Below are 11300 nucleotides of genomic sequence, written 5' to 3'. Positions count from 1 at the left end.
ATAAGCTGTATCGCCTGAAGAGGTTTCTAGTCGCTAGTAACTAGCTGACCGAAACACGCTCATGAATGTGTAGCGACATATAATTGCTTGTGTAAAAATAAAAAGAATATATATATATGTATATGTATATATATATATACGAGTTAAGTGTGAGGTAGTTGTCTGCCTTTATATATATATATATATATATATATATATATATATATATATATATATATATATATATATATATATATAAAGGCAGACAACTACCTCACACTTAACTCGTCGTCTAGAATAGATTTGTAAGGAAATTCCAACGTAGTATAATAAAAAGCCTATTTGTCCAAAAGTCATCAAAAATTGTAATAATTTACATATGAAAAATAAATTACGGACGTAATTCTATTATTTTATAACGAGGAGAAACGTTTTCTCTTTTTTTCCTTCTCTTGTCGTTTCTGCCCCCCCCCCCTTTCTTTCTCTCCCCGATTTCTCTGTTCTATTTTAGAACTTCCAAACGGATTTCGTAAATATTAATGCAATAGCATTTTTTAATAGCCAACTATGTTAGTATATATATATATAATTATTAGTATGCAGATAACTATCTACGTATACCGATAACTAACAGGCCGCCTGGTGTTGCCCGCTCGTAAAATACGCATAAATATTATATTTTAATTCATACAGAATCTGAGCAATGTGCATGCGTGCATTTTTTTTTCTAAACAGTTAATTTCTTGCAAGTAAAAAAATACTCGAGCTGATATCGAACCAACACCAAACAACAGCGACTTAAGTACGATAACCATTAGGCCAGCTTGGTACATAACGATAACCATTATGCTAACTTGACATAATGTGACAAGGGTTTGTCAATCAATTCGGAGCCTACTAGATTAGAAATTCAATTTTTACACCCTGCCCAAGAGTAGTGAAATTAACATTCCAATCCCTTCTGATGTCTTTGATATTTCAAGGTTGCTTCATGACAACTTTAGTGCATTCTAACGCGTACTTTGCGATGACCTATAAGTGACCGAAAACCGTCGCAGGCTAGATTATAAAAAAGATTTAAATAACACGTTCACCTTCGTAAAGCAATGTTGGATGATTGTGGACAATGTTATTCAATTTTATAAACAATTCACTTTCTAAATGTAATTTGAGACAAATCTTTTATAAGTTGTGGAGATCAGTTTCGAAGTAAATAAGTTAACATTTTAATTAAATAAATTTGAGAAGAATAAAAAGAAAACATTATTTTTCTATACAAACGTCCGTTACTATAAACGGTCAACTTCCACATATGGATTATGCAAGACGCTATCTCAGCTAAAATGTCAAATATACAAAACATAATAATGTCAATGTTTGGTATTTCTGTAACATCTTGACGTTTGTTTGAAATGCAAAAAAAAAAAAAAAAAAAAAAAAAAGATGAATGTTTATGATAAAGACACCTATCTAATATTTATTTGACCAATGTCTGAAAAGATTTTATAAATAAATATATAAATATATAGACATTTTATTTAGTATTAGTACTTTTATCAGTCTATCGTGTAAATAACTCTGCTCTCTCTCTCTCTCTCTCTCTCTCTATATATATATATATATATATATATATATATATATATATATATATATATATATATATATATATATCATGTTGACAAGAAAGTTCTTGCGGTTTTTAACTTTTGAATCAAGATGCGCATATCTCGGCTCACAAAAATTTATGTACCAAAATAAGCATTATCAGAATCAACGAACTGTTACCAACGCAAAACAAATGTATTTATTGCCAGTAACGTAAAAATATTGCGTTCTGGTGGTGATGAAGTCGTTGAAAGCGTTTTTGATATCGCTTAGTTTTGTGAAGCAGTTCTTAAGCAGAAAGTTATCGAGATGCTTAAAAAAGTGGTATTCGGTAGGTGAGAGGTACGAAGAGTATGGCGGATGAGGCAGTTTCATAGCCCAATTCGTTCTTCTGCAAGGATGGTTAAGCGACGTGCGGTCGGTCACTGTCGTGGAAGAGGATTGGACCTTTTCTGGTGACTAATGCTGGGTGTTGTTGTCGAAGTTTCTCATGAATTGCATTCATTTGTTGACAGTACTTGTCTGCCGTAATGGTTTTGTCAGCATTAAAAAAAAACTATAATGGATGAGACCGATCGCAGACAACCAAACAGTCAGCATGACCTTCTTTTGGTGCAACTCTGGCTTCCGAAGTGTCGTGCAGCCTCGTCGGCGTCTAACCACTGAGCTGAGTATCGTAAAAAATCCACTTTTCATCGCAAGTCATTAACCGTTCGAGAAACGGTTCGTTCTTGTTGTGTAAAAGAAGAGAAGATAACGACATTTCTTTTGGTTGTCGGTCAATTCTTTAGGTACCCATTTATCAAGTTTTTTTTCTAATCTCTCCCAAGGTGTTGGAAATCGTCGTATACAATACGTTTAATTCAGAAGCAAGGTCTTGAATAGTTGTGCGCTGATTGTCTTCAACTAAGGCCCTTAACTGATCGTTGTCAACATTCGATGACCGACCACTACGCTCATCATCTTCAAGACTCTCGTCGTTGCACCGAAATTTCTAAAACCATCACTGTAATGTACGTTTATTAGTGGTTCCTTGGTTCACTTCCGTGTGGTTCGCTTCGTTGATATCGCGTGCTGTTTCAGCAGCCTTTCGGCCTGGCTTAAATTAAAATAAGAAAATTGCGAGAATTCGCTTTTTTCCATCTTATATTCAACGCCCTGAAAAAAAAGACATACTTGTTTTAAAATGACTGTGCCTTAAACGATTAAACAGAGCGAAAAAAGTTCTTTTTTTTACACAGTGATCACCACTTATCAAGGCCCGGAAGCCACTCAGGGATAAGGGTTATTGCAAGTACATTACGTTAGTGTGGAGATTTGATGAAGTGTTTAATTAAGGGGGCGGTTTATTACGAATTTGTTAACATTGGACTTGAAGACATCCAAGTTGTAGTCCGGTGGGAAGCGGGCAGACGAAACAGAGTTCCACAGGCGTGCAGTTCTAAGAAAGAAGCTTTGTTCATGGAATCCGCGTTTTGATTTAGGCACAGATATAGAGTGGGGGAAATTTTTCACAGTGGATTCAGCTGGACGGGTGTTTTTCGTGAAAGATTGGCGAGGGGGGACCAGAGATTGGAGTTCAGACGAGCACCTGCCATTGAAATAACAATAAAACAAGGATAGGCTCGCAACGTCTCTTCTGTGGGAGAGAGGTTGCAGTGTAGAGAAAAGGGCATCCCCCACTAAGCCACGAAGTCTATTTTGTACTCTGTCAAGGCAGGATAGGCTGTTTTTAGCAGCTCCTGCCCAGATATGGCAACAGTATTCCATCCTTGGACGTACTTGGCTTTTATATAGATAGAGAATTGCATCAGTAGTGAGATATCTTCTGGAGCGGTAGAAGGATCCCACCATCTTTCCAGCGACCTTGGCAACAGACTTGATGTACGTGTTCCATTTCAGATCAGGAGTAAAGGTCAAACCCAGAAGCTTGTCAAAACACGGGGCCTCTCCCAGACGAGAGCCATCCATCACAATTGATGCCAGCTGGGGATCAGAGCGTTGATGATGTAAGGATAGGAGTTTGGTTTTGGATGCATTAAAGGTAACCAGCCACATCTTCCCCCACTGAACCACGCGCTCGAGATCAGAGGAGAGAGAATCAGAGAGAACTTTGTCATTTACAGCCTTTGATGTGTTGCCGTAGATGGTCGTGTCATCCGCATAGATGTCAACGAATGATTTAAGTATGTGTTTAGGGAGGTCATTGATGTAGATCAGGAAGAGAGCATTCTTTAAATGATATATAAAATAAATGAACTATAAGAACTTATTTAAAAATACATTATTTGAAATCAAAATTTAAGATTTCATGAGTAATTTTTTGTCAAACTGATATATGTGTGTGTGTGTGTGTGTGTGTGTGTGTGTGTGTGTGTGTGTGTGTGTGTGTGTGTGTGTGTGTGTGTGTGTGTGGACAAGAATGCTGTTAGAAATGTAGGATACTGGGATGTTGAAGGGACGTGACATTGGAATAAAAACTGACAAACAAATATATGAAGATCGCATTTAGATTATGAATCTTCGTATATCTATTTATTTTTCAAATATTTTCATATATGAATCAATAAATATGGACTTACTGATACATATGATAATGAAATGCCTTTAATAATTTCGAGATTATTCTCTACTTTAACAGAAAGAGAACAAGGAATTTAAATTATCAAAGGCATTTTACCATCCCGATTATATTTGATAGTAAGTCCATACTGACTGATTTATGTGTAAAAGATCTTTGGAAATTTAAATAGATGTACAGGGATTTGTAGTTAAAACGCGACCTTCTTCGTCTCTTTTTGTTTATATGTCACGTCACTTGAACACACCTGTATTCTACACTTTAAACACTTACATATTTACATATTTGTTCACCAGCAATGCTTCAAGCAAACTATCTCTTTCTTTTACACACAAACACACACACACACATACACACACGCACACACACACAAACACACACACACACACACACACACACATATATATATATATATATATATATATATATATATATATATATATATATATATATATATATATATATATAGGGTGTTCAAAAATGTTTGACCCTATTTCGTAGGCCAATAATTTTGACAATTTTCGTTGGAATGACTTCGAATTTTTACAGCTTGTGTAGAAACGTTTTTGTGTGTAACGTTTGGCATTTCTATCTTTTCAGGTTAAGAAATGCCGTTATCTTCAAAAGAAAAGGCGTTTTGCGTGTTAGAGTGTGCTCGGGCTCAGTAATGGAAGACAGCGCAGTGTGCCTTCTTCACAAATTTTGAAAAGAAGGCACCAACTACAAAACAAATAAGGACTTGGCACACAAATATTTCAAGAAAGGGGCTGCTTATGCATACCTAAATACTACAGCGAGTTTGGCACGAGCTCGAATACCGACTCGACGTGTGCAGAGTCACAGGCAGTGCTCATATTGAATATTTATGAAAATCTGTAATAGAACCAACAAATATTTGTACTTTTCTTTGTAAATTTAACCAATAAAACTTATGATATTCAACATAAAGTGTATTTAGTTTCATTAAGACCCATCAATTACTTTCCGCGATATGGGCATTTAGAATATGGTAAACCATTTTGGAACACCCTATATATACATATATATATGTGTGTGTGTGTGTGTGTGTGTGTGTGTGTGTGTGTGTGTGTGTGTGTGTGTGTATCTACGAAGATCATATCCTTTTTTTAGCTAAAAAATTAAAATGTTGAAGAACAACGAAGACGGGGATGTTACCATTCAAATGAGCGAGTTTTTCTGCTGCAAAATTTATTTTTTTACATAGTCACCAAAATTCGCAGTGTTCTTTTGTCAGTCACTTTTGATGCCTCGGTTGTAAAACTCCGGGGCATGCTTTGTTACTCACATCTCTACCGCCACTTTGAGATCGACGAACCTATCTCCTAACAACTGTGCTTACATCAACTGCATCGGTTTCGTAAATGTTCAACAGGCACCAGTGAATGTTGACCGGTTCAATTTTTTTTCTACACTGTGGAATTCAACGACGCATCTCTGCTTCTGACGCATGTCCATGAAAAGGGTTGTTTTCTTAGAGTATCACATCGTCAATATCTGCAATTGAAAAGGGAAACTTTCAGGTCATGAATGCATCAGTTTCGTTATAACAGTTCAATTTGCAATCCTATTTGATTATCAAGTTTTGGAGATAACTGCAAGAAAAAAGTTAGGATATTGTCAGATAGACGATGAACATCATAATGAAAAAATTGGAAAGGATGTGTAAAATGGACAAATATTGATTATTTCAGATGACAGCTTAATAAGTATTTGTTAACATTGGACTTGAAAATGGCCATGTTGTAGTTTTGTCCCGTAGATGGAAATAAAGTTTGTTTTGATTTGGGTGCAGAAAGATAGATGGGAGTTTTTGCTGTGGTTTTAGCTGGGCGAGTTTGGGGAAAATCACGGAATAAATAACAAAACCGCTTGAAAAAACAAGACAACAAAAGGATTATTTCGCCGGTCGAAAGTTGAACTGTGTCCGAGTTTAAAAATGAAGAGTAGAAACTTCTTTGGGTGTGTTAGTCAGGCAGCAGTCATTTGTGGGGTCTTGGGTCGGTAGCAGTTATCTTCAGTGAAAATCGTCTATGCTGGAGTGTCCAGTAGACAGGAACGAAAGAGAGAGAGAGTGTGTGGGGAGTCAGTCTTCGCTGCTTGTCGTGTTCTCTCTCTGCATGATCGAAGTTCCCAAATGAGGTTTTAAAAAGTTCCTTAAGGGACAATTATACATGCGCCCCGCTTGCTGGTTGGTCAATAGCTTAGCGTGAGAGGTGTGGTTATTGATTCACGAGAAAAAAAATAGATGTTTTACTTTAGTTGTGATTGCTACACGAGTTCTTGTTGAAAAGGTTTTGTAGGGGTAACCAGAGATTGTAGCTCAGTCGAGCATCTACTATGAACATATCGATAGAGCAGAGAGAGATAACCCCGTGATGATCAGTAATGGAGGAACTTGGGTAGTGTTTAATTATTAAAGAGGACACCTCAGCAAGAACTTGTCAGCTGGGAAACAGTCCCACGCTACTGTGTTTCTTAAAAAGAAAATTTTTTGCTTATGTAATTTTCGTTTAGTTTTAGCCACAGATAAAGAATAAGGGAAATTGTTAACAGTTGCTGTAGCTAGACGAGTACTTGTTGCGAATGTTTTACAGAGCAAGTCAGAGATTGAACCTCAGTCGAGAAACTACCATGAAAATAAGCATGGAGCAAAGATAGGTACGTGACTTATGAGAAAAGGGACGTATGGAGACAAAATGTCATCACCCAGCAGATTTCGAATACAGTTTTGTACTCTGTCGAATTAGGAAAAGGTAGTTTTAGCGGTTTATCCCATGATGTGGCAACAATACTCCATCTTGGGACGTATTCGGCTGTAATATAAGTGGAGGATTGAGGTGAGTGTGAGATACTTTCGGGAGCAGTGGAATGACCCAACCATGATTCCAGCGATTTTGGCAACGGATCTAATGTAAGTTTTCCATTTAATAACAGGGGTGAAGGTCAGTCTCAAAAACTTATCAAAGCAGGGTGCTTCCTTAAAACAAAGGCCGTTCATTTAATGTATATCGCCGGAGTGCTACAATATTTCATCCTGGACTCAACCGCACGTGCTCTGATCCTCAAATGAGGATCAGAGCACGTAGCACTCCGGTGATATACATGAATTTTTTTGGAAATGTTTCTCAATCTTTGATTTTCTTTGAATCTGACCGCTCTCGTCGAGAATAAAAGGCAGCATATGTGGTTAAGTAATCAGCTGTGTATACTACATCAAAAAGATGAATACCCTGCTTTACACAGTTCCAGGTCACTCTTCGCCAAAGTGTAGCACATGTTAGCCTCCCTCTGAGATTTTGGAGAGTTACCATACGTGGAGTTGATGGAGTTTCTCAACAATGTCGAAAGCAATACATAAATATGTAATATAGAGATATACGTTCATTTCTTGAAAATATTTCTCAGTCGTTGATTTTCTTTGAATGTGACCGCTTTCGTTGCGCATCGCATAATTTCGAAATCGCTGAAATACAAGTAAAGTTAACAAGTGAACTTTTTTATATTACTTGTTTCGATCGAACTATTGTTCTCATCTTGAGAGTTATTTGTGCAACATTTCGGCCATTGTAGTCTTCGACCTTTGTCAGGCATGTTGATCATTAGAAAATAAAGGAGAAAAGTTACGGGCTCTACAGAGTGTTTCGTATATTTTAAGTTGTTGTTTTTTTTTCGCCATAGTTTCGTATGTGTGAAAAAACATTTTGTATAATTTTCTGCATTTGCATGAAATCTCATATGCTAAAAGTTTTGGAAAGGAAATAGTTTTAATGATGTTTAACTGATAAAGAGCGACTATAAATGGAGGTAATTCGTTTTCTATAAATTTATGTTTGCAATGATGATGATGTTTTCGTGACACCCGACTCACGTCGAACAAGTAAACTATTTTTTTTAGATTACATTTAGTAAGTTGTATATGTTATCCAAAAATGCTCAATAGCATAGATGGAACAATTTTGTTTGACTATCCTGGGAAAAATAACTTCAATGTTTTTTTTATATTAGAGAAAAAACTCGGCCCATAGTACTACTACTACTACTACTACTACTACTACTACTAATGATAATAATAATAATAATAATAATAATAATAATAATAATAATAATTTCTCAACAAATAGGGGTACATGAATATGATGTCTGTGTGACCATTGCGTATTCAGATCTTAAAGTATTTAAGTCTATGAATTGTGTCGCCAGTTAACGTTGTATTCTTCTCCTAATTAGGTAGGACATATTTTCCTTCTCTCTTTGCAGAAATATTGAGACAAAGTAACAGAACGAAAAGCAGATATTTATCAGCGAGATTATTAAATTATTGGGATCCTCAAATTCAGTTTGATTTACGAGACAAACAATGATTACACGACATTCAAATTAAAGGAAGTAAAATATGATTTTAATTATACTCAGTTGGATATTTATTTTCGAAATGCGTGAATCATCGGTTCAATTAATGAAGTCGCTTACAATGAAATCGGTTGTAGAGAGTTCAAATTTTATCGGATGGATTTTGCTCAATCAGGCACTAAACCGTTGGAAAGGCATGAACTCGTGTTTGGACGATTAATCGGAATCGGGAATCGTCAAAATCGGAACTTTTGCTGATACTAATGATAAATATATAAATATTTATCGATTTAAAACTACTAGTAAAACTAAAATCCTTAGATCAATATACCTAGTGTATCTTTACGTTTGCGAATATATGTGCGCAGATTACATTTTTTTTTGCCGTAATCCAAAAATGAAAAAGAAAAACAAACTCCATAGCTAACTAAAGATTTTAAAAGAATTGGAATTGATAACTGTATCAGAATCAGGAAAAATATAGGAATTGTCCCCTTCACTGGTATGAACCCATAATCCTTAGTCTTGATGAATGATTCAGGTAAGCTGTTAAGTATAATATCTCAGGAGATAAATGCTCTTGCCTGGTACAGATCCACGTCACACTTGAGCAAGATGTAACATCTGCTAGTTTGCCTTTGATATTCTTGATTATTACCGTTACTGTCACTGTTACTGATCAGGTGTAACGTAGCATTTGCTGATTTAGGACGAATCTGACGCGCTAAATTCAACAATCACATTGGTTTGGTTCAATCACGCCAAGTTTTTTTTAGTTATGCACACGTCATTTTATACGTTTTTGTACGCATGTAAACATTTGTGGAGCATTTTAGAAGTTTGTGGGGATAAAATGCCATGTCAAATAATTATTTTGATGGGAAATGATTATTTTAATAAAAAGAAGTATTCAGATCCGATAGTTCCTGGTGATTATATTGAAAAGGTATAATCATAAAACCTCGAAATTTTCCCAACATATGTGCGGGGCCGTGTTCAGCATTACACAAACAAGGACTGGTTTTGGCGGGAGGAATTGGTGTCTTCCAAAGAAAGGAACGTCATCAATGACTCTCTGGTGGACAGAAATAGAATACTCTTCCCCTCGCTGCACATTAAAGTCGGCTTAATCAACCAGTCCACCAAAGCTCTGGACAAGGATGGTGACTGCTTCTGTCCCTTGCGTGACACTGCTGTCCGAACTTTCACCTTCCCGTTCCCACTTGACGCGTCTTCTCTCCACTCCAAAACGAACTTCTGCAACTTTAGCTTTTCTCTTCTTCAAATACACCTTCTCTGCTCGCAATCAAACTTCAGAATGCCCTCATTCCCCAAATCACTCCTCTTTTATTTCCAATCAGGAGCATCTCATTTGCATACCTCGTGGTCACCCTGTAGGCATATAAAGAAACAGGGCAGCCATTTTTGTTTCTTTCTTCTTCATTATGAACACGAGGTAAGCCACATAAAAACGCGGTCGGTCGTTCTTGTTTCTCTTTTTCTTCATTTACACCACAGCTTCACTTACTGTTTTTAGGATTGACCATGGAGAAGTTGAAAGCTGGCATCTTTAAGTCCTCAGATCCGGCAGCTCATCAGTTCGTCAATAAACGAAGTTGAACCGAAAGCGTGGAAGTCATTTTTTCTGGTAGTGAAGAACCTTCTTGGCAACAATAAGAAACTACGCAAAACATGTCAACAACATGCTGACTGCTTTTGCAAAACCTGGGCTAAAACATTACCGTCAAGATGCATTACCTATTTTCACATATGGACCGATTTCCTGAGAACCTCAGTACAATGAGTAACGATCAAGTGGAGAGGTTCTATCAGGGCCTGAAAGAGATAAATTTTCTACTGTTGGAATCTGAAGAGAGACATCCCCCTTCTGCTGAGCATTCCAGGAGTTCGAAGAAACGGAAGTTCAAGCGATGGTTTGAACATTGGTGAAACGACATGTAATTTACGTGTCGTTACTTTTATCTATGCCCTCCATTTAGTTTACAGTAATTGATGTTTCTATCATGTAATCAATATATGTTGTTGGCAAAACATTTTTCTCTTAAGCACATCTCTAGGATATGTGCTGGAAAAATCAGTTGATAGTGCCACAAAAATATAATCGATTTTGTACAAAATTGTTGGCCCGTCCTCTAGTTCTTAAGCATTTACTTTCAAAGGTCATTGAGCATTGTTATATAGCCAGTGTATGTGTAACATTATTGTCTATTTTCTTATTCTCCTTAACGTTGTGATATATACAGTGTGTCTTCTATTATAATTGTGGGCTTGTGTATATTATATGTTCCTTGTTTGTGCGGCAGCTTCTTCACAAATACACGTAGTAAACAAACGTGACAAATAAAAAATCAAATTATAAACATATTCTTGTTTGTCTTGACTTAAAGACGTATTTGTCCAAACCCCAAAAGAACGCCGTAACAACGAGTTATATTTTTCACGGGTTTTCTTCGTTTTATGGATTCCCTTGTCGGAGTTTGGCACGCTGAGTCTCTTTCTACATTTTCACTGGTTCCCCCTTCTGCTTCCAACGGGGTCGTCCACACATCTGTCTGCTAATGCGTTTCTCGCCAATTCCCTAGCTTGATCTCTGCTGACTATCTATTACGTTAGCAAAATTCAAATCGCATGTTCAAGGACACAAACAGGTGATCTCTCAGGTAAGCCAAAATCTTGTTACTTAACTAACCAAATTTCAATTTACTTTAAAATTCCTATATCGATTTTGTTTATTTTATTTCCG

Source organism: Euprymna scolopes, unplaced genomic scaffold, assembly GCF_053919585.1.
Source record: "Euprymna scolopes isolate OS-2025 unplaced genomic scaffold, ASM5391958v1 sca20, whole genome shotgun sequence".
In the NCBI taxonomy this organism is placed as follows: Eukaryota; Metazoa; Mollusca; class Cephalopoda; order Sepiida; family Sepiolidae; genus Euprymna; species Euprymna scolopes.
The sequence above is the reverse complement of the archived record's forward strand: the minus strand, read 5'-3'. Positions refer to the sequence as shown.